The sequence below is a fragment of the Panthera leo genome, chromosome B1, assembly GCF_018350215.1.
Source record: "Panthera leo isolate Ple1 chromosome B1, P.leo_Ple1_pat1.1, whole genome shotgun sequence".
Lineage (NCBI taxonomy): Eukaryota > Metazoa > Chordata > Mammalia > Carnivora > Felidae > Panthera > Panthera leo.
This window is the reverse complement of record NC_056682.1, coordinates 94,015,092-94,038,739: the sequence shown is the minus strand read 5'-3', so window position 1 is coordinate 94,038,739 and position 23,648 is coordinate 94,015,092. Positions and strand designations below refer to the sequence as shown.

At 35.3% G+C, this 23,648-nt stretch overlaps 1 long non-coding RNA gene across 2 annotated transcripts in view; it reads left to right on the top strand.

Annotated features, from left to right (window-relative positions):
• The window catches only part of LOC122217002, a 129,854-nt gene extending 113,054 nt beyond the window's left edge, over positions 1-16,800 (top strand). For both annotated transcript variants that reach the window (XR_006201242.1, XR_006201241.1), the window contains 2 exons: positions 4,818-4,939; positions 16,472-16,800. This is a non-coding gene — a long non-coding RNA (uncharacterized LOC122217002). The remainder of the gene's footprint in view (positions 1-4,817; positions 4,940-16,471) is intronic.
• Positions 16,801-23,648: the final 6,848 nt, after the last annotated feature.

Sequence of the window (23,648 nt, the reverse complement as noted above, 5' to 3'; positions counted from 1 at the left end):
TGACATCCTTGCGGTTACTTTCATATGCCAGTCACTCCTGAATTTTAAAGCCGTTCACATTCACCACTTTACTTCTGTCGGTAATGTTCATCTCCCAAACATCTGCATTTCTCTCTCCATCAACTCCTTCTATTTTCCCCCAAATATATGTTTTTCTGTGATGTTGTCTCTGATCACTCTCTTTATAGATGTAAACCCCCTCTACTTCCTATACACTCTGATCTCCTTCTAGTATACTTACTATATACTCCTTCTAGTATAACTTACTAATTTAAATTGCTTACTTTGTGTCTCACCCCTGTAAATGTAAACACTCCTGTAATATGGAGTGTTGCATATTTTGATCTCTAACTGTGTTGTCCACACCTGCCTTCTCCGTAAAGCTTACTGAATTGTCCTTTTCTGGTCCCCATTAATTAAAGTTAATCAACTTGGTCCTTTGTGCTCCTATAGCACTTTAAGCATACATCTATAGTTGCACCAATTAAATTATATATCATTAAGAGCATATTTTGCTGCATGAATATGGAAAATTTTTAAGTACAAGAAGTATGACTTTCCTATTTATGAACTTCTAAGTGTTGGTTGAATTAATGAACCCAGGAACCTTCACTGATGTATCTAATATTTAAGGTGAAGATTTGCACTATGCTTCTACAGTATTTTTGGTCAGAGTACATTTACTTTGTAGTAAAAAGGTCACAGAATATTTAGTAAATCTTACAACTTCTTTTTCTTATAAGACGAGCTGATTTGTCTGGATTTTGAGCTGAAGTTGTAGCTGTTATTGGAGAGCAAGAATTCCTATCTCCTCAAAGGTCCTTTTAGCTGGACCAGGAATCAAATTGACATGAAAGAGATTAACAGGAGAAAATCAAATTTAATAGCATTTGTATGAGGAATTCACATAGAAATAGAAATTCCAAAGACAAGCAAAATGAAATATATATGTCTTCCTAAAGTAAAGAGAAGGGAGTCGGGAGTCTAGGACTTCAGAAGAAAGGAATGCAATTCATAGGGCAATAATGTTAGAGTAGACAGTTAGTTAAGCTTTAATAGGATGCCTGGAGGCCAGCAAAGGGGGATTCATAGCCCCTTATTGGGGAAAGTTAAAGACCTATCAAGGCAGCACTCCAAAAACAAAGTCACAAGAAGCCATATCAAACCAGACAGGCCAAGACAAAGAAGCCTGGAGACCCTGACCAAGTAAAGGAGTCAAGACACAAAACCCTGATCCCAAAAAACTCCCCTCCCCAAATAATAAATATTCCACCCCCTAGTTAACAAGTGTCAATAAAAGAGAACCAAACACTGATCTCAGCTCTCCCCTTGAGCTCGCCCACTCTCACATCTCGAGAGTGTACTCTCCCTTTAATAACTTTCCCATTTGTACCACTCAGCCACTGTGTCTGGTCCATCCTTTAACTCTTTCTTGTGATGAGACTAACAGCCTCAGGGACATCCCGGGGATGGGCCAGGGGGAGGCCTTAAGGCTTGGGGTTTCCCCAGTCCACCTGGCAACAATAAGAGCAGGTGTTTTGTGATCAATGTTTGCCCTGCCATACCTATAAGTCACTCAGCTAAAATGTATCTCTGTTAATAACCCTTATTCTGGAGAGACCTCCAATTCAGATTATTCTATCTGAATAGAAGTTAAGGGAGGATCAAACGTTTTTCTTGTGCCCATCAGCTCTCAATTGCCTTCAACTCAGAATAATCGTCATGCCCACATGGCACATCTTGGGGTGGCCTGACTCAACTCCTACACAATAAAAGACTTTCAAAAGAGAATGAAAATTAAAAACAACTTAAAAAGCACATTAGAAGTTTATCACACATGAATTTTTCAAATGTTCATAAAATTCAATTAATGCCTTATATTCAATTAAATTCTATTTGTTTTGCATGTTGTCTACTCAAATTTCTTATGTACATTTGGATTCAGAATAAATCTCACTGAAGTTTAATGCTGAATATAAATTCTATGAAAATTACCTAATCGTAGATAATTTTGATTTTTTATATCAAGTAAATTCTCATTCTCTAAAAGTGATTCCATTGCCTAAAAAAATACTGAGTTTTCATGGGATGTAAGGAGACAAACTAGGATACAAGATCTATGAAAGTTTTAGTATGGAACTTTTCAAAATGTAAGTGAATTAATCCATTTAAAATATATACATTTTATCAGAAAATATAGTTTTTACACACGATACAGATGTAGAAAACATTACTTTAGTGGCTTGGTGGTGATATCTCTAGAACTATCTGACATTCTTTGTATATATTTTATAATAATAAATAGAATTAATAATATCAATAGTAATATTTTCTCATAGAATGCCTTGAAATTCATTTTTAAACCTGTATCCTTAATTCAATGCATATTTTTGTATGCTGACAGTATGACAGGTATTTACCTGATCATGCATAAATAATGTTTATGATTAAAATCAAATAATCTTAAATTAGCTATTTTATTTAGATTAAAACATTGTATTAATGCTATATTGACATTATTTACATTTAAAAAGTCCAAATTCATAAAGCACATAATTACATAAATATAATCTATTACAAAAATCATTAAAGTGTGCCTAGGTGGCTCAGTTGGTTAAGCAACCAACTCTTGCCCTCAGCTCAGGTCATGATCTCACAGTTCATGGGGGTCACGCTCCACATTGGGCTATGTGCTGACAGCAGGGAGCCTGGTTGGGATTCTCTCCCCCTCTCTCTATCTTTCCCCCACTTGTGCACCCTCTCTCTATCTCAAAATAAATAAATAAACTGAAAAAAAATCATCAGACCTAGAACCAAAAAATCAAAGTATATAGTGTGGAAAAAAATGGGATGAATTCAGCCACATAGAAAAGCATGTTATAATAAGAACTTGAGCTTTTATTACATTTTCAACATCATTTCATTTTGCAGTCTGAATATCAGAAAAGACAAAAAAAATCTAAAGAAAAGCAAATGTGAAGTAGAATCACTAAACTGAACACTGCCTCAGCAAATTAAACTTTGGTAGCACAGTAACTTTCTATTCATTTATCATTTCATACTAATTTTATAAATTAACTTAGGGTACTACAGAATATGGATTATTTCAATTATAGAAATGTGGCTTCCATTATCATTCCATTATTATTCCATTCTACTTATATTTATGTTAATAAGCCTCAAGAATAGCTTTGACTCATAATTCACTACTAGAAATCTGTCCACCAAGAACCCACTTACTAAGCAGAGTTATCTAAGATTCATATTTGTCATTGTATTTAAATATAATTTCCAATATTGAAATTCATATTGCTCTTAGATGAGAGGCTAGACACACACAAAATAATAATAATAATAATAATAATAATAATAATAATAATAAAATGAGTAACTGTAAGATGTGTAGACATAAACTTTTAATATCCCCAAATCCTCCAGGGAGACAATTGGGAGAAGTGTTTTAAGTATGGGGATGTTAGACTCAAAACACTTGGCTAATCATTACTTTGTCAATTATTAGCCTTGTAAGCTCTCCAATCTTCACGTACCTTGTGTATAATTTGAGAATAATAGTTGGAATTTACTTTACAGGACTATTATTCTAAGGAGTAAATAATAAAGTTTTTATAAAATACTTAGCTGTGTTCTATTTTCACACTGTATGTTTAACAAAGACTTTGGGGGAAAAATCTGAAACAATAAATTATATACTTCCAAAACCTGATTATTGTTGTTTTTAATGGCAGTGCACATTTCCCAGCCTCAAAAGCCCAAAATCACAGTTGTTTTAATATCTTCCTATAGCCTCTACCACCAGATAAAATTAGCTTTTATTCTTATACAGATTATTCTTATTATCTCATATACCATCAGATAATACCAGTTGTGAACAACATTGGAGATCAGTTTCTTAGTCTAGTACTCAAGTAACCAACCTAATATTTTTTTTAAAAAAGTAATGTTTATTTAGTTTTGAGACAGAGAGAGGGAGAGAGTGCAAGTGAGCGTGGGGGGAGGAGCAGAGAGAAAGAGACACAATCCAAAGCAGGCTCCAGGCTCTGATCTATCAGCACAGAGCCTGACACTGGGCTTGAACCCACCAACTGCAAGATCATGATCTGAAGTGAAGTTGGACACAAGCGACTGAGCCACCCAGGAGCCCTGTAACCAACCTAACATTTAACTTCTTTTGAGATTTCTGTAATTCGTATTGCCTTGCAATTCAAATTGGAGTATCCACTGTTGCTAAAACATTTAGAATGCTTGTCTAAGTTTCTGCTTATACACATAATGGTTCATTTCTCTGATATTCATTACCTTCCTTGTTTATCTGTATGAATTATTATTCCTCCCTGAAAAATCCTTGCTGATATCCCTGCCAACACACACAATCTATTACAATCTGTTTAAAAAAAGAGACAACATCCCCAAATGGGGTCCCTTGTGCTAAGCCCATGTCTTAATATTTAAGCCCAGAGACTTAATATTTAACTTAATTACAATTTCAGCATCTCCCAGGAATGGAAAACTTAAACTAGTCAATCTGAAATTACCTGGTTAGCACCAGTGAGGTAATCTGCCTGATAGACCCTTGCGGTCCCCCCGAAGTAAATTGACCTTTCCACAAACAGTCCATTCTGCTAGTAACTCCTTTCTCCCACTCCATTCTGCATATAAAAGTCTTCCATTTTGTATAGCTACTTGGAGCCCCTTTCTATTTGCTAGATGGTATGCTGCCCAATCTATGACCCATTGAACAAAGCCAATAATGTCTTTAAAATTTAGTCAGTTGAATTTTTTTTTTTTTTTTTTAACAGAGTTGGTGGCGGTGTCAGCATCCAAAGGAAACTTTTGACAGCTTCATGGGGGAGGAGCAAATCATGGTTTCCACGACCCCTTTGAGTTTCTCCGTATTTCTTACCATTTCCAAGGGCCATGGGTAAGTTTCTTTCGGCTCTGAGCTCCACTGTCTCTGCATTGAGCTTCTGATATAATTGGCTTTCAAGTCCTGGCTTTAGCAGGTCAGCTTGAGCTCACAGATGGTTCTATCCATAACCTGAGTTCCTAGCCTTTGGTTCAGTCTGTAATTCCTCAGTTGTATGAAATCCCTCTCCATATTTCACTTTGAGAACTGCTGGTGACTGCTAGCCAGAGACTCTGATTTGGAAACCCACTGGGTCCAAAGTCAGACTGGGTACAACTTAAGCTAGAATGGATCTAGTGTGATGACCTAGGTGGATAAAGTTTTGTTTTAAGGCTGACAAAGCAGTTTATCCCTGTCTGTAGTCCCCATTTGTTGGAGTCTGCTTGTTCATTTTTTTTTCCTAGTCACCAGTTCTATACAGGGAATTGCTGGTGGTGCAGACAAGGCCTTCTACTGCCCATTCCACATCCACAGTAATATCTCTTGGTTACTGCTGGTGTGTTAATGTTCACATGCTTGTTTGTCTATTTTATGTAGGTAAAAGCTGTTGCTAATGGAAATCTTGGAAGCCAAAAGCCATAAAATTGGTGGGCTTGGGTCAAGCACTGAAAAGCTGTTAGAACACTTGCCACCTAACTTTAAGACTCTTATATTAGGTTATATTGGTCACAGAATGGGCTATCTAAGGAATGCCAATCTAAAGAAAATGTCTGTCCCATAAGGTACACTAATCCCCAATCCTGTGACACATCTGTCTTAGATATTAATTTGGCTCCACAAGACCCAAGGCTTAGTTTAAAAAAAAAAAGCCCCCTTGGGTGCCAAAAGGTTGAATGTGCCACTTTCCAGTACACTTACTTATTTTATGTCTGAAAACTATAGTCCTGTAAGGCATAGATACATATAAAAATGGCAAGATCTTACTACATAGAACTTGTTTTGAGTCTTGAGAACTTGGCTTGGTAATCATCAGGTTGGGAGGTCCAAAATATGGTTAAACAGAAATGTGGGTGTATTTCATTTGCAGTTAGATATGGCTGGACAGAAATGTACATTGAACTCCATTTGTGGCCAGAATCTTGCCAACTGCTGCCCGCCCTCAAGAGAATTACAATGAAGATTTAAAGATACATTTTAAGTAGATAAGATCATTTAAGAAATGCACTTGAAAGCAAGGGCTCTCAAATCAGACAAAATGGAATGCCTATTTTAATTAAGATTTTTAAGGGTTAAAAATTATAATCCATGTAATTTAAACTACTAGTAATAATAAGGAAACAACTCCATATGCAAGAAAATAGGATATATATTTTCAATAAGAGAAGGTAGGAGGAATAAAGATATGTTTTTTTTGTTGTTGGGAGAAAAAAAGTAATTTGTTCTAAAGTGAGGCTGTTTTTCAGAATGGGAAAAGGGAAAAATATAGGACAAAATCTGAAGGAATATTTAAAAAGTTGTGGAAGTGTAATGGAATATGAATTTGAGAAGGAATTTTATGTGTGGTCAAGCTGGCTAAAGTTGGATGAATTAACTATAAGGATTTTTAAAATGAACCTTAATATCAAAAGTACATTGATACTGTCAGCCTGAAAGGTGAAAATAGCCTAAAGTTAGTTTACCAGCAGAATGAGTTTATTAGGGAATAGCAGAGGAATTACAGTTTGGAACATATAAACTATGGTAAAACAGGCAAATCTGGAGAACAAGTTCTCTAGCAAAAGATCAAGTTATTTTAAGAAAGAAAGAAGAAAGTTGGGAAGGGCTGTTATTGAGAGCATGAGGTATTAAACTCTATTCCATATTCATTAGTGAAACAAAAAAGAAAATGTCTAATAATGAAGAAATGTTAGAATGTATCAAACATTTAAAGGTATAAATAAATAAATAAATAAATAAATAAATAAATAAATAAATAAAAGAATCCTGATAGCAGCACGTTCCAGTATGACATACGGGTTATGGAAAACATAGGTTTAAAATATTTAGAAAGGTTTCTTGACCAGACTTCTTAGAGCTATAAGGTTAATAATGTATGCTATGAATTTCCACGAGGGTATGTATTTGTGTCTGGGATTTAGTTACCTACTTGAAAGCCCGTTACTGTCTGATGGATGCTGGCAGAAAACATGAGACTCCTGGGTAAGAAAGAAAAGACTTTATTTATTATTTAGTATCATTTATTACTCATTTATTATGTCATGCAAACATCATGAATATAAGACGTGTATTGATTCCCCAAGTACCCACGTTCCCCAGGCATGATGTGGAGAGGCACAGATGGTTACTGCCCATGCAGCAGATCTGTGTCACAGATGAGAAGCATTAAGCTTAGGCAGTCCACCTCTTTCACAGGAAGCAGGAAGTAAGCCCACTGTTTGTCCCAAAGGATGATATTACCTCATCCCTCGTGATTGCTTATTATAAACAAAGCCTTGAAATGTTCCAGGTAAAGAGTTGCCAGGGCTTGGGTTCTTGATACAGCCAGCAAGAACATGTAGGGGTTGCTTTGCAACCACATCAGTGTTGCCTCTCTCAACAATTTGTTCTACATGTTCTTGGACAAACCTAACTTTCACATAAATGTGCTACTCCATTGTCCACTCTGATTAATCTAAATGACAGAGGTTGGGATCAAATCTGTTCACTTTGTTTCATACTGCCTTTAATTATTTCCTACTATCTGTAACTATTAACAGGGCTCCAAGCAAAATAATGAGATCAACCTGTAGAAGTTACCTCCCCAAGTTGACAGAACCAGCCAACTATGAATATGTCTCAGAGAGAATCAGTTGGTCTTACATTAGACAGAGAAAATGTAGTCTAAGACCAGTGCATTATCCATTATTATGCATACAGGAGAGAGAAAGTTGATATACTGGTATTTGTTGTTATTGCTGTTAATTCCAGGGGGCAATAGATATGCCAAAAAATAATTCTCATCCTCAGTCCTCAATCCTCAGGACATTACAAGACCCACTTCCCCCCATATATAAATGTTTAACCTGAAAGTCACAACTCTTAACAGTTAGCCACTTGTTTTTAAACTTGATTTGGATCACCATTACATTGGTTAATTTGGAGATTGTTAACAAGTATTTACAGCCTCAGTCCCATAACATAACATAATCCACTTGAGTATCAATAAAAGCATATGAATTTGTAGGAGTCAGAATGAAAAAAAAAAGTTGTGCTGACTGCTGGCCTGTTTATAAACATACAGAGGTGGAATGCACGTTGAAGACCTGACACTGACGTTGTAAGGATATCTGAATACTTCTGGACCAGACATGTCCACATGAATTTTTCTTTATAGTACATAGACAAGGATTATAAACCACTTAAAAGGTCAGATTGTCAGCTGCAGCTGCTGCTTTCCTTAAGGAGGCCCTGATTGTTTCCCTAGGCTGTGGTGCTGTATCTAGGAGACAAAGATACATTAATTGTACCCCATCCCCAAATCGGTGACTCTAAGGCATTCCCTCCCTATGTGTCATGGTTCTTGCTCTCTCTCAACAAATACAAAGTTAATGTGTACCATTACCATAACTAACATTTTTTTCAGGGCTCCAGTATATGCATCACATTTGCCTAAGAGGTTCACTCTAGGTAGACACAACGAATAGTGTATACAACCAAGATGTCAGTGTCTTTATAATCTAAGGGTGTGTCAGTCCAACAAGATAATCTGTATGGCTGAGCCAGAATTGAGTCTGAAAGTCCTCACCTTACTTTGACTGAGTTGGCACTTAAAGGGTATAACAAGTAGGCTGGTCTGGAGTTGCAGTAGGAAAATAAAGATTCATTATGCCCAGGAATGGACTAGATTAAATTATAAATTTTTGATGTATGTCTACGTAATTCCCTATCCTTCTTATTCTGATAATTACCCAGGGAGTGGGCAAGAGAAAATGTACCCGTACTAGGGAAAACCATATTCACTGACCAAACTACCTTTCTGAATTTTCTGGACCAGAATTGAGGGATGTAGAGTGGGCTTTTTTAAAGTCCATTCTACCATTCAATAATGCTGGTGTCCTAGGTTTATAAGAGGAATAAAATGACCATAAAACACCTGAATATGCCCCATTATCAGGTATTCTTTGTGGCAAATAAACACTATTGTCAGAGTTGGATAAAAGGAAAAATATACAGATATGGTTTTAAGGGTTATAATGCTGTGATCAGTTAGCTGATCACACAGTAAAAGAGATACTCTAAACCAGAGTCTTGGCAGCTCTGAGGTAACTCAGATAATCTTGAGAAAGGTCAAAGGGCAATGTAGTCTCCTTCATCCATGAGACAGGCTAAGTTTTGGCAGGAATGGCAAGTTGTGTAGTTGTGGCCTTGACATCAGAGACATATTATTGTTTACTTTGTTCCTAGTCTGTAGAGGTGGATGTGTTGCCATTTTTGGTGTGATGATGAATCTCAGTGCCAGTGGCAGAGATTTGGATGTTACAGGTTTCAGCAGCAACTTGATTCCAGTAGATTTCAACAGAGAATGAGCCCTTAACCATGACCATCTCCATAAGTAATCTCGTATTCAATTGGCAGCTGTGATTTGTTTCCACAGTTTGCAGCCAAAGCAAAATGAGAAGCCAAACCTTCCTATTGATTTTCCAGTGTTGCCACTCAGTTTGGATGACAGCTACCTTCTAATAAACACCGTTAGACTTTGACTTAGCCAAACCATGAATGAACCAAGCCACAAATTTATGGAGATCTTTGTAAATCAAGGGCTTCATGGAGCAATTGGCTTTGCTTAAGTGGTGGAGTGGAAAGTAAGGGTTTCCTTTCTGGTCTAGCTGCCACTTTTTCATGTGACAACAGGCCAGCTGTGCTCTCAAGCATGCACCATTTTCATATGAAAAGTGAGCCCTCTTAGGTCCTTCCCTTGTTAGTCATTGAATCTGAGTTGAAGATCTCCAAAATGTGGATGTCAAGCTAGAGAATTATAAAGCTACCATGGGTCAAACATTCAGTCTCCATAAGAGCTTAACAGTGGGGTTAATAGTTGTCTTTGATTTGGAAAGGCTTAGAGACTGCATGAGACAGATGATGCTGGAGCACGGGGGAATGGTATCTCTGAGTCCTCTACCGGCCATCAAATATTTAACTTATACTGTGATTTCCCCTTCTCCTGATTTTCTACTTTGCCCCTGCAGACCCCATATGAGGAGATAGGGACTTTCTCCTATGTAGTTGTCCCTGAATGGGTGAATTCCTTCTGATACTGTTGGGCATTCACAGTCCATGAACATTAAACATCACTATTCATTATACATTTAGAAGTAGGAGGCAGAAAGAGAATACCTTGAATTGGCCCAGAGGGCCTCATGTCCAAGGTCAGGGTAGTTTTCCTCCCCTTGCAAGAACCTTTTAGCTGAATTCAGTTTTGTTTTGTTTTGTTTTGTTTTGTTTTGTTTTGTTTTTCTCCATAGGATCAGGTATAAAGATACATGGGCCTAGAATGCATGGAATGCAGGGAGAAGGGGAAAACTAGATGTGGGGATAGGAAGTATCAGGAGGGAGGATTTTTTTCCTTCCTGACCTTTAACTCCAAAGTCAGGGAAGCCAAGAGAGTGCCAGTTCTTCCTCTGTGTACCATATCCATCAAACACCTGGACATAATGGCCCTATTCCTTCTGCCCTGTGCATGCCTCTGTGGCTCTGCCTCATTGCAGATTACCCAGTGGTGGAGACCAGTTTGTTAGCAAATCTTTGGTTCATTTTTGCATTTGAGTGTCCACATGTTGGCTGCCCTACCAAACAAACTTCTAATGTTTTTGGGTCACGTCAAGCTCTATATTGAATAAGAAGGTCCTTATTGCTGATGCCATTCATTTTAAGTCTGGTAACTCCACAGCCACAGCAACATTATCTTCCAACTGTGGCTTGTGGGACTTGCTGCCACATTGACATCATAGCATCCCTCCTTTCTACTATCCAGAGGAGAAGAAGCAACAACCAAATTATTATTCATGGGTTTGTTTCAATTTTACCTCTCATTGTTCAGCCTCATTAACAGATAGGATATTAAGAGATCCTTACATTTGTCCATTTCATCACTTGGGCAAATGCATTTGCTACCCAATCCCAGGTATTGTGCCCATATCCCCAAATCCAAATTGTAGGGCCCTTGATCATCTCCTTGTTTAAAGCCATTTTAAACATCCTATGTCATCTATTTCTCATATTCATTACCGAAATTGTTAGATTTAAGATTCAATTAAAAGTTAAGTGTATTTATTTTGAGAGAGAGAGAGAGAGAGAGAGAGAGAGCATTAGCAAGGGAGGGGCAGGGAGAGAGAATCCCAAGCAGGTCCTGCATCATCAGCACCGAGCCCCACGTGGGACTCAAACCCATGAACCATTAGATCATGTTCTATACCGAAATCAAGAGTCGGACGCTAAGCTCACTGAGCCACCCAGTACCTCTATGATTCAATTTTATCTTACTTTCGACACAATATGTTAGCCTATTACTATTTCATGATGCAGGCAGAAGACATGAAACATGAGATCAGAGTCAAAGGACAGCACAAGAATCAGCATGAGTATCAGCAAGCACATCAACTCCCCTTCTCATCAAGTCCCATGGAGGCAATGTAGGGAATGGGGTGCTAGATGGACATTGCACATGCAGTGAGTTTGCAACAAAGCTGAGGAGTATTGACTTGGGAAATCCACTCTTTCAGAGGGAGCAGTAAATAATTCTCTTCTTGGTTCCAGAGGGTGACATTATCTCATCCCACAAAGTTGCTCACTGCGAGCACATTCCTGAAAAAGAGCCCAGGCACAAAAATGTTCAAACCTTGCGGTTTTGGCATACAGATATGCAGGGATGCTCTAGGTTCATGGCAGATTGTCTTTCCCAACACATAATATTCTGACATTTGCCGAAGAATCACAAATTTCATTTGGCATTACTCTGGAAGTGTAAGCCAAGTAATAAAGGAAACAAAAAAATCTCGAAATATCAAATTAAACTGGAGATCAAAAAATGGGATTAATTCTGTATAGTATTTGTAAGCCTGCAAAATATTAGAGCTAAAATAAAGTTCTGTGTTATATATCTGTGTATTTGTGTATATACACATATATTCAAATGTATGTATACATACATTCAAATGTATGTGTGTATTTATACATAAAGTTAAAATATGTTTTACAAATATAAATGTGTATAGATATAACATATATGTAAATATAAATCAGGAGCGTTTTTATATAAGAAAACATGTCAGAAAACTGTTTTGGTAATACAGCAAAATTATTAAGTTATTTTTAAAAATGTTAAAAGAAATTTAAGGATAGATCCACATGAAGAATGTAACTTCAGTTCAGTGAAGAACATAAAGGCAGGTCAAAATACATGGAAAGAAATATAATCTCATAAATATTTTACTTCCTCCAAACTTAGTCTTTTAATTTAATGCAATTTTAATCAAAATTCCAACAGGATTCTATACTAGAATTTGACCTATGTACTCTAAGGTTCACCTGAAGTTATGAATTTCTGAGAACTGACACTCGTGAACCCAGTGGAATTGACCTAGTTACCTGAATATCAGCAAGCACACACAAGGGTATGAATTTCAGAAAATGAAAATAAGTTATTTGAAATTCATGTTTCCCTAAGAACAGTGACCATTATCTGATTCCATTGGTAAGAATGGAAATTTCTGCAGGCAAATGAGAAACTTCAATCTCAGATTTGATATTACCTCTCAAAAAATCCATTATTTGCACTTTTCATGGACAACATTCTTCTGTGAGGCAATATCGCTTCTTGAAAGCAACCCTCTTACTAGGATTTTGGTTGCATGAAAAACACTGTATATTATAATATAATCCAGTAAACTTACCGGTTAAGCAGACGGCAACATATTCATCCTGGCCCCATTTTATTAATTTCACTTATTCACATCCTATAAGAATTTAAGCTCCAAATGCCATAATCCTGCTTCTCTATTCACAAAAGGCATACAACTAAATAAGCCACATTTTGGGGAACAATTAAAAAAATTGTGTTTGTGTGTGTTTTGTAAGGTTACTTGCTATATGATGTTAAAATTAATTATATAATGGTAATATGGATTAGGAAATAGATGTATTGATTGATAGAATGATTAATGGAAGCTTCAACAAGTATGTAATTAAGTGCATGTGCACATTTATATGCAGGATATATCTAAACATAACATATTTTTATTTTGTAAAAAACTGAATACATGTTTAAAGAAAATGAAATTATATCACTAATTCAACCACTCGTAAATGGAGTCTATATTTATTGAATATAAAACAGCTTTTAAAATGAAACATTAATAAATATTAACATATTAAATATATATTCACATATTCTCTTTAAGCATCACATCCAATTTACAAATTATAGTAGAAAAACTGAAAGATGCATCTATGTAACATCATAAACTATATTCTATAAAATATTGCAAATAGAAGAGTCAAATGATTATAAAAGGAAAGTAAATGGAATGAGTGACTTTTATTATTTTAACAAATATTTAGGAAAACACCAAATACCTTCCTAGAACATGATGAAAGAATAATGAAAAGATAACTTCAAAACAGGAAGGTAATTAGTCTACAAATCTATGTGAACATTTTTAGACTTATACAAAATTAAAGGTAAAAATAATAATTGAAATAAAAATGAGAAGCTACTTTTTACTTTTTACGTATCAAATTGTGGGATCCAAGGAATTTAACAAAAATCCTCTACCCCTGGACAAGCAGAGCAAGACTAACTCCATTTTGTGCTACACCCACCATCTCATGTATAACCCCCACATGACGTGCTTATTGCTTAAGACACTCCCCCACCCTAGTCAAGCCGCTGAGCACACCCTTACTGGAAACCGGCTCATATAGGAATGCGGAACCCCTAACCGCCAAAGAATGTAAACCCCACCTTTTGCCCGCCAAACTTGCGCGCCAATTCTGACCAGAGTGATAGGTTAGTTCAAACAGTTACTATAGGGTAAATTGTAATTCAATTGGCCACCTGCGTGTGGACTGGCATGACTATGCAACTTTCTGTGTGTGTTACAATCTCATTGGCCACTGGCCCCTATAAAACTGCTATGCCTCTTAACCTAGGGGTCCAAGTTCCCTGCTCCGCTGTGTCGCTGTGTCGGGTATACTTGGGCCCAAACTTGAGCTTGCAAATAAACCCTCGTGCCTTTGCATCAGTATCGGCTCCTTGGTGGTCTCTCAGATTCGAAATCGGGGGCATTAAAAAATTGGCTCTTTTTTTGCAGGGCCAGGGCAGGAGTAATGATACCAGTCAGTGTTGATAAGAGTGATATAACAGGATTATATTTCAAATTTGCATTATATGCACTGTGAAAATATGTCTGGAAGTCATTGTGAAAATACACTGGCAAAACCTTGCAGTATATATAAGTATACTTATTTCCTTTACAACTCATAATCACTTTCTCCTTTTATTTCTTCCCTCTTTCCCCATCCCCCTCCCACTCTTCCTTTTTTGCTGGTAAGAGGGGAGATCACTTTTGATATATTTTTCAAAAGACTCTTTTCTCTTTTAGATTTCCTTATGAAATTCTTGTCATTACTAAATATAAAGGGTGTCTGTTTCTGAAACTTAACTTGAAACGTAATGCTTTGTCTCTTCACTTGGTTTTAAGTTGCATCAAGTCCTAGATACCCCTTTCTAATTTACCTTTTCTCATTTTATAATTTATAATTAAGTTAATCTATCTGTTTGTATTTATTTTATAGGTGGTAGAACTGTTTCACAATGTAATTGATGGTTATAAAAGTGGTTAGAACAATGCCTGGTACAATAAATGTTGGTTATGTTAAATTTTATGAGACGTGTAGGTAACTTCATATATAAATATAAAGACTAGAGATAAAATGAAAAATTATAAACTTCTATATCTTCATAGATTGTGTCAGGAACTATATTATTAGAACTAATTTATTATTACTAATAAGATGTATCTATGATGTATATATAAGAAGTATGTATGTATATTGTTCTAATGAAGTGGGTTTACCATGAAACTAATGAAGCTCAAGCTTCAGGGGTCCTAATTTACACAGACTTCTTTCAAGTCTGCACTTAAATTTAAATTAAAATTAAAATTAAAATTTTAAGTTTATATTGTTTCCCTTAAGGATTTCATAATCCATGCACCATAATTATATTAGCTTCAGTCCCTTAAAAACTTTGCTTTTACTCTCTGCCTCAGAGTATACATGTTCATTTCATGAATGTCAAAAAAAAAAAAAAAAAAAAGGAAAGATGAATCCAGCAATACTTATTATATTTAAAAAGTGGATGTAGTAAAAACAGTCTGGTTACTTGGGGAAATATGGAATGCCAGATAATGACAATCTTGGTTGCTGCTAACAACTAAAACAAAATCCAAGTCAAGCTACAGTTTTCGTTATGAAGATACAAGCAACATAAGAACAAATCAGCCAGTATTTTTTTAGACTGACCTGCATTATCTATTTAATCATCATTTTTACAGTATTAATCAAAGTAACAAAAGAATCTAGCTACAGCATAGATGGATGCCATAGCATCAGAGTGTTACATGCTCAGACTTGAACATATATAGCTCAAAAGATGTGTCATGTTTTATCCCCTTGAATAATAATCAGTTTCACCTGCTGAGGGCTATCTTTTATGAGTCTCACAATTCATCATTTGCTCCCTTGTACGTACCAAACATGTTTTTATCATCATAAATCTGAAGGAGCTTAGTCACTCAGTAAATCACTTAAGGGTCAAGAAACTTTCTCATGTCTAATTCTGTTGCCACTGCCTTGGCTTAAAACCATATCCCCTAAGATGTAAATAATACCAGGCACACTTTCTGTTGAATGTAAATTTTTGGAAAGAGAAACTGATTTAATTAATGGATAATTGTTCTGTTTGTTCCAATGAGTGTGTGATCTTTCACAAGTCATTTAATGTTTTTTAAGTCTATTTCATTATGGATATAATAATGATATTGGGGTTTTGTGAAGATTAAATTAGATAGCATTAATTTGAGTAGCTCTGTATAGAAACTGTTCATAAATGTTAGCTCTTATTAATTGGTTATGTTTCCACTAGAAAATATGATTAACATTATCTAAAATATTTAAGAAAGGGTATGCAATGGTAAAAAGGAGAACATGGATATAATTATCAGTGGGATTCAAATACAGATCCTGACTAGGGACCTCTGTTAAGACATGTGAATAAAAAGTTTTAAACATGAATTTAGGACATTAGAGGAGATATTAAGTGGACTTAGTAGTGAACTTAATTAATAAGATTTTTTTTAGTTAGGAAAAACAAATAGTAACAAGTAAAACAGAGACTATATGGTCCCCAAATTATTCTTTATTTCTTTTCAGATAAAGGTATATAAGTGTTATACAAAAATGAGATATTAGTTCAGCTTGTCCATGAATAACAAAAAGCTTGAAAAAAATAATTGAATAAAAGATGCCAAACAAGATTAACACTTATTTTCCTTTCCTATATAATTTCAGAAATGCATTGCAAAGTTGATATGGCTCACAACAATCCTTCAATGGCAGTATTTCATTATGTACATTCTAAACCTCATCATTCAATCTAGCAACACCCATAAGCCAAGTAGTGGGCAGAGGAGATCAAGAGGGGCCAACAACGCCGTTAGCTATTTTATAATGAATGTGTCTGTAAGCTTCCACCAAACCCTGTTACATAGGGACATGATCATTTGCTGCAGAAGGAACTGTAAAATGTATCCTTTAATAGTGAGGGAGTCATATGACTCTCCAAAATTTTTATTACTATTGAAGAGGAAGTGGATTAAAGACATGAACTTGCAACCTTTATTAAATACCTACTGTGTTGTATCCTATTGTATCCTGTGATCTCTTTCTTATGAAGGAAACTCCTAGTTTTACCTGAGACCCATTAACAGATGGTTCTAGCTCAAGCAATTAGATTGAGAATGTCTTTTAAGAATAACATAACTAAACAGGTATAGAACATTCTCTAGAGGATTACTTACTCAAAGAGCTGGAATCCATACAATAAGAAAATCTTTTTTATTTAGTTTTGAACAATCAAATTAATAAACACAGGGAGAGGTTTTTTTCATAACAAAACATCTTATTAAACACCATGGAAGAATAAAAGGTAAATGCCTGGAAATGTCAATATTAACTGCAATTAATTCTTAATTAATTGCAGGGGGGCACCTGGCTGGCTCTGTTGGTAGAGCATAGGACTTTGATCTTGGGGTCATGAGTTCAAGCCCCATTTGGGCATAGAGCTTACTTAAAAAATAAGAAAAAATTAAAAATAATAAAAAGGGTGTGTGGGAAATAATAAGTAAAAAGTTTATATTAGTCAAGGAGGCAGATTCCCATAAGTAGATATATAATGTCTTTTTTATTTTAATGGATTTTATACTGATTTTAGTAAACTATAGATTTGAATTTTAACTTTTTAAAAATAAAACATGTTAATTGGCTACTAGTCTTTGCCTTCACTTGACTTTAATTAGTTAAAGAGTATGAAGACTAAAACATCTGGAACTTGAATCTTAAGTTCTGTCTTTTTCTTTCTTCCTCCTTCCCTCCTGCCCTCTCCTCCTTTGCTCCCTCAGTTCCTTCCTACCTTCTTTCTTTTCATCCTTCCCTTCTTCTCCCCTTCTCTTATCCCTTCCATACTTTCTTCCTCCCATTGCATTTATTTATTATAATTAATTTAACTATTCATGAAGAGAACCATATTTTTAAAATTTACACACTTTTAAACTTCAATGTCATTTATCCTTGTTGAAGACACCTAATGAGCTATAATTCTGTTAAAATATATGTCAGCTTTATGTTATTTATCCATTTTCAAAATTGTTTTAATTTATTTTTTAATGTTTATTTACTTTTGAGAGACAGAGATGGAGCATGAGTGGGAGAGGGGCAGAGAGAGAGGTGGAGACACAGAATCTTCAGCAGACTCCAGGCTCCTCCTAGCAGTTAGCACGGAGCCTGATGTGGGGCTTGAACGCATGAACCTTGAGGTCATGACCTGAGCCAAAGTTGGAGGCCTAACGGAGCCACCCGGACACCCCTAACCATTTTTTTCATAAATAAATAAATGTACATTACAAGTAACTATATCACTTGAGGAAAGACTATAACTTTCAAGGATATGACATGATTGGGGAAAACATATTGTGGCTTTGGCCACAGATAATTTATAGTGGGTGTTTGAAGGACAGAGTTCTAAGGAAATATTCTTCTGTAAAAGAAGCAAGCTTCCACTGCCTTTTTAGTAACCAATTAACATGTGTGACTCTGGAATCCTCTCAAAGCATATGTGACAAAGCTCTGTAGGGTTATGTGGGACATTCTTTCACTTGGAAATATCATTCACCTTTGATATTCCAGAATTTTCTGTATGTTTGATTCTAAGGTCTTAACTAAATCCCCATGAGAATTTGTCAGAAGTCTCAAAATACCATGCCTGTTATAATCCGTTATTACTGCCTTATTATGGATAACTCTCTGAATCAGTGGGATAGCTCAGCAGTATCTGTTTTGATACCTTCTACATTTATATAATTAGCTGAGCTATTTAAACAAACTTTATAAAGTTCTGCATTTGGGTCTTAGTGTATTGATTAGCCTTATCCTCAACAGCAATTGACATTTTAATACCAAGAAAGCAATGTGTTTTTCTTTTCTGATAAATATCAACTCTGATTATTAAAATAAATAGTTTAGCAAAATTTACTTAAGGCAAAAATTCAAATTATTTACCAATACTTTGATGTGGCCTCTTTCTGTTTCCTCCCTATGTTTTTTTAATTTGCAGTATGAAAGAGTACGTACACATCTTCTCAACAGCTACCTGTGAATGGAAGCTCAGACTTATAGTGAAGAGTGTGGACTATCGTAACACAAACTTTTAAGTTGAGATAAGGTCTTGGCTCTTTACTAGCCAAGTGACCTTGAGCTGTATTTCTTTACCTATACGATGAAAATAGTAATGTCCACCTGATATGACTTTTGATAAAAAATAAGTTATGCTTACAGTGTTCAGCACAGTGTCTACTATCCAGTGACTGCAACAAAGTTTGCTGTTGTAGTTACTACTTCTAGTGGCAGTAATAGTATTAAGAGTGGTGGAGTATTTATAGTAGTTGCAGTAGTAGCAGTAGTAGTGGTGGTAGTTATGACGGTTCCTTCACAGAAGTTCCTAATTTGAAAACTTCCTTGCAAAGTAATATTTTCTATGGAATTCTGTAATTTTAAATATCAAAAACTATAGATCTTTTAATTCTCAACTTTCCCCAATTAATGCTAATCTCTGAAGTTTGATAACCTAGATTTTGGATGGATATCATATTTTCGATGACACAGTAAGACAACTTGTATGAAATCCAACCGTGGCATGTAAAATACATTAATTCTGCATAAAATTTATGATAACTTTCTTGTATCTATAGATGACAAGATCCTGAGTAAAACTGCACTACATATTTGCTGCTCTGTAACTTATCTTTATTCCTAAACCAAGTAATTCTTTTGATGAGCAACCACTGGAGTTGAAAATGACACTTAGATTACATATCAAAAGCTCCAAGCTGTGCCTGTCTAGCCTCATATCAAGAAGAATATTTTAAAATTCTTCTTTTTGGGGGGTAACTCTCCTCCTCCCCAATTTAGTGTAATATATTAAAATATCAAATATAATGCTATCATTGTTTCATAAGTAAATATCTCTATTACAAATATTCCTGAGAGTTTCATCGTATTAGAATATCTGTTGAATTACAAATTATGTTCCAATTTAAAAATATCAATTCTAAGCTTGTTTAATTCTTAACATCTTCCAGCAACTTAAAACAAATTCTGTATCCCTGGCGTCTTCTTTTTTGATGAATAGTGGAGCGTGCTTTCTGCTCTCAACCCCTTAACAGCTGTCTGGTGTTCTTTCCATCTCCACTCTAAGTTAAAACACAGTTATAAATCCTTTTAATGGGTGTACTGTAGCCTTGATTTTACATTCTAACCAAGATGTTTTATGGCATGTCTGGGAATATACACCTTTCCAAATTCCTTGCCAAATATTAATTAGTAATTTTATAGCAGGGTTTCAAGGACCAAGGGAATACACTTTTAAAAAGAAATATTAAGGGGACTCTGTCATCGTATTTTGGGTTTTAACTCTGCGATGAGTACTAAAAGGAGTATTACATTTTCACCCTAAGGAGGTGAAGAACATGTTGCACTTCTGGCAAAACTGCAGCAATAGCCTCTCCACTTCCATCCCCTTTCCACATTGACCAAATCTCTTCTTGATTCTCTATCTTATGAATTTATCTTTGAACATTTTATCACCTAGCTTCAAAGGAGAACAGTTCAGCAAAACTAAATGCATGCCACTAAAATAAATGCCTCTGTCTTACACAATATGAAGAAATTTTACTTTATACTCAAAACTGCTTAAATTTTGTGAGTTATAAAATCCTGTTTTACCCTCTCATGAAATCCTCCTTGAGCCTTTGCCTTCTCCTCTCCCCTCCTACTTGGTGTGGCCAATTCCACAAATTATTCTCCATTTTTCCTCAAGGAAGCCTTTCCCTTCCACACTGGGAAGATCTATTCTTATTATTATTGGTTCTTATAAAGCCCTCCATGTTTTTATCAAAGAATATAATAGGCGTTGTGGCGCCTGAGTGGCTCAGTCGGTTAAGCATCTGACTCGATCTCAGCTCAGGTCACGATCTCACGGTTCCTGGGACCTAGCCACACCTTGGGTGCTGCACTGACAGCATGGAACCTGCTTGAGATTTTCTCTCTCCCTATCTGCCCCTCCCTTGCTCATGCACTTGCTTGCACTGTCTCTCTCTCAAAATAAATAAATAAACTTAAAAAATATATATAATAAGCGTTTGTCTTTATCACTAGATTCTAAGATCCAAGGGGAGATTCTTGATCAGTGTTGCTTATTCAGAGTTACTAACAGTTAATATACATAGCCCATAATGCCACATTTATAGACTGAATGAATAAATTACTCAAGTTTTTATTGCACACCAAAATGTGTGTGTGTGTGTGTGTTTTACTGACATCTTCCTTTTTTTTTGTAACTTATAAGAAAAATGGCAGCTTTCCTATTTATAGCTGTGTTTAGAAGTAATTCCTTAAATCCATATTTGTGAAATTTCTTTTAACAACTATAATGATAGATATTTTTTGCTTTACCATATATTATAAATCAAGTATTTGATTGACTATGATTCCTAAAAGGCATCATCAACTTAATATGTTAAAAAATAGTCTTCATCCTTTTTTCGCCAAAAGCTACTCTTTCCCTGAAGTGCCCTATTTAAGTAAGTGGTGTCTCTTTCAACCAGTTGTTCATGTGAAAAGCTTTAGAATTATCATGTTGAATTCATGTTTTCACTTTTTCCATCTAATCCATTAAAAAATACTGGTGGTTTGTTCTTAAAATAAAGCTCACATGTTTATATGTTTATATGCTTCTTTTTTTTTTAAACCTGTATCACTAATATCTTAGTCCAGGCAAGCATAGAATCTCCTGTAGAGAACTGCCTAGCTTCTAACTTGTTGTATGCTTCAAACTCTTACACAACCAGCTCCTGAGAGTTGATTACCCCACAGCAGCCAGAGTGAATCTTTTAACCTGATTATGTGACTCCTTTGCTCACATTCTTGTCATTCCTGGAATAGAAATCCTTGTTAGCTTATACATTTAGGAATGGTCTTACACATATAGTAAGAAAACTAATTATTATTCTTTTATTATCATCTTTTAGTTTGCAGAGAATTTACCCTAATAAATGTACCATGAAAATGGTATATTTCTACACTTGATATAGCAAAAATGACTGCTTTATTCATTACAAGATGTGTGGTCCGACTCTGTATTTGCATTTTCTTCTCTAATTCAGTCTCCTTACCCACATAAATGTTTTGTGTGTTTTGAGAATGAAGTAAATTAGGAAGTTGCACGCATAATTTTTAGAGACTTCCTGATACACTATCATTGAGAAAGTTCTTGCTCACATCAGGCTTTCACTTTCTGGTGTCCATTTATGCACTGAATTACCTTGAATTTTTCTCTTTCTTACCAAGTAATTTGTTTAAGGATGTTTTTGTATAAGCTGAAGGCTGTGTGTTTGTGGAAAGACCTATTTTAATATAATTCTGTTATGTTCAGCAGAATGTTCTTCATTTATGTGCTATAATTCAGGAAAGGGACTTAAGTCGTCCTGCATTTTCTCAAATATGTTACTCATGACATGAGTTCTGAAGAATTAGAAAGGGTTACGTAAGGAAATTATTTTGGTGTAAATTACATTAAACAAAGTTAAATAAGTCACTTTAATGTAAGACTTTTCAGTAATATGCCCGAGAGAATGTCATGATGTTGTCTATTTGCTCACATCTTGATGGAATAGTATTTTTCTAAATATCCTATCTGACTTAAAGATAGGATGGAAAGCAACTATGGAAAGCAACTATGGAAAAGGGTTAACAAAATGCTTAGAAATTTCAGCAAGAATCTGAGAAGGAAAGCAAAACAAAACAAAGTCTCTTGAAGAATGATGCATAGGAAATGGAGCTGTGTTTGAAGGGTTCATTCTTGTATTATTATGGTGAGCCCCTCCTAGATGATCCCCTTAATTTCATGTTAAATGTTACATTTTTGAATTGAATCTTTTGCCGTAGCAGTTGTTAGTGAATATACAGCCATTATGAAACATGAAATTGAGGAGTGTTAAAAAAAACAGTGAACAGATATCATGGTTTCCATCCTTGCATCGGGGGCAGGTACACACACGTGCACACATGTTATTACTACTACTGTTTAGTTGTTTAGTAAAAGAAATAATTATGCCAGTTAATAGCACTAATAGTAATGTAGCATTCTGTGGATACTAATAGTATACAAATATATTACAATAAGTGGAGGAGTTAACATAATTGGGTGAGGTTATTTGGAGACACCATCACGAAGAAATGTGATGGTTTTAGATTCATAGATGAAGAAAAGAGAAGCCTCTCCCTATTAAAATTTCAAAATGTGCAAAGTATCAGTTAAGTATATCAAGGAATGTAGGGGCGCCTGGGTGGCTCAGTCAGTTGAGCGTCTGACTTCACCTCAGGTCATGATGTCACAGTTCGTCGATTCAAGCCACGCATCAGGCTCTGTGCTGACAGCTCAGAGCCTGGAGCCTCTTCTGATTCTGTGTCTCCTTCTCTCTCTGCCCCTCCCCCGCTCACACTTTGTCTCACTCTGTTTCTCAAAAATAAATAAATGTAAAAAAGAATATCAAGGAATGTGCATAGTGCAAAAAATAATTTCCAAAAAGGTTCTAGAACGTATGAGGAAAATGAAATGACCCTTCAATTAAACAGCTAAGCAATAAAATATGTTCATCTTTCAACATATGTTTATTGAGTTCTCAATATGAATAAAGGGCTGTGTAAGTGCTGGTGATTCTGCACTAAATATGGAGAGTTGGGGGGAACGAATTTAAACAACTATTTACACAATTTTTAATATAACCATAACTTATGTAAGGGAAGGATGGTTTTGTATAATAAGTGTCCTTTTATGTGAATTTTAAAGTATTTCTACACTTTTCTATATAAAATATAGTGTAAATGAGAAGCTTAAATATATGACATTAGGAAT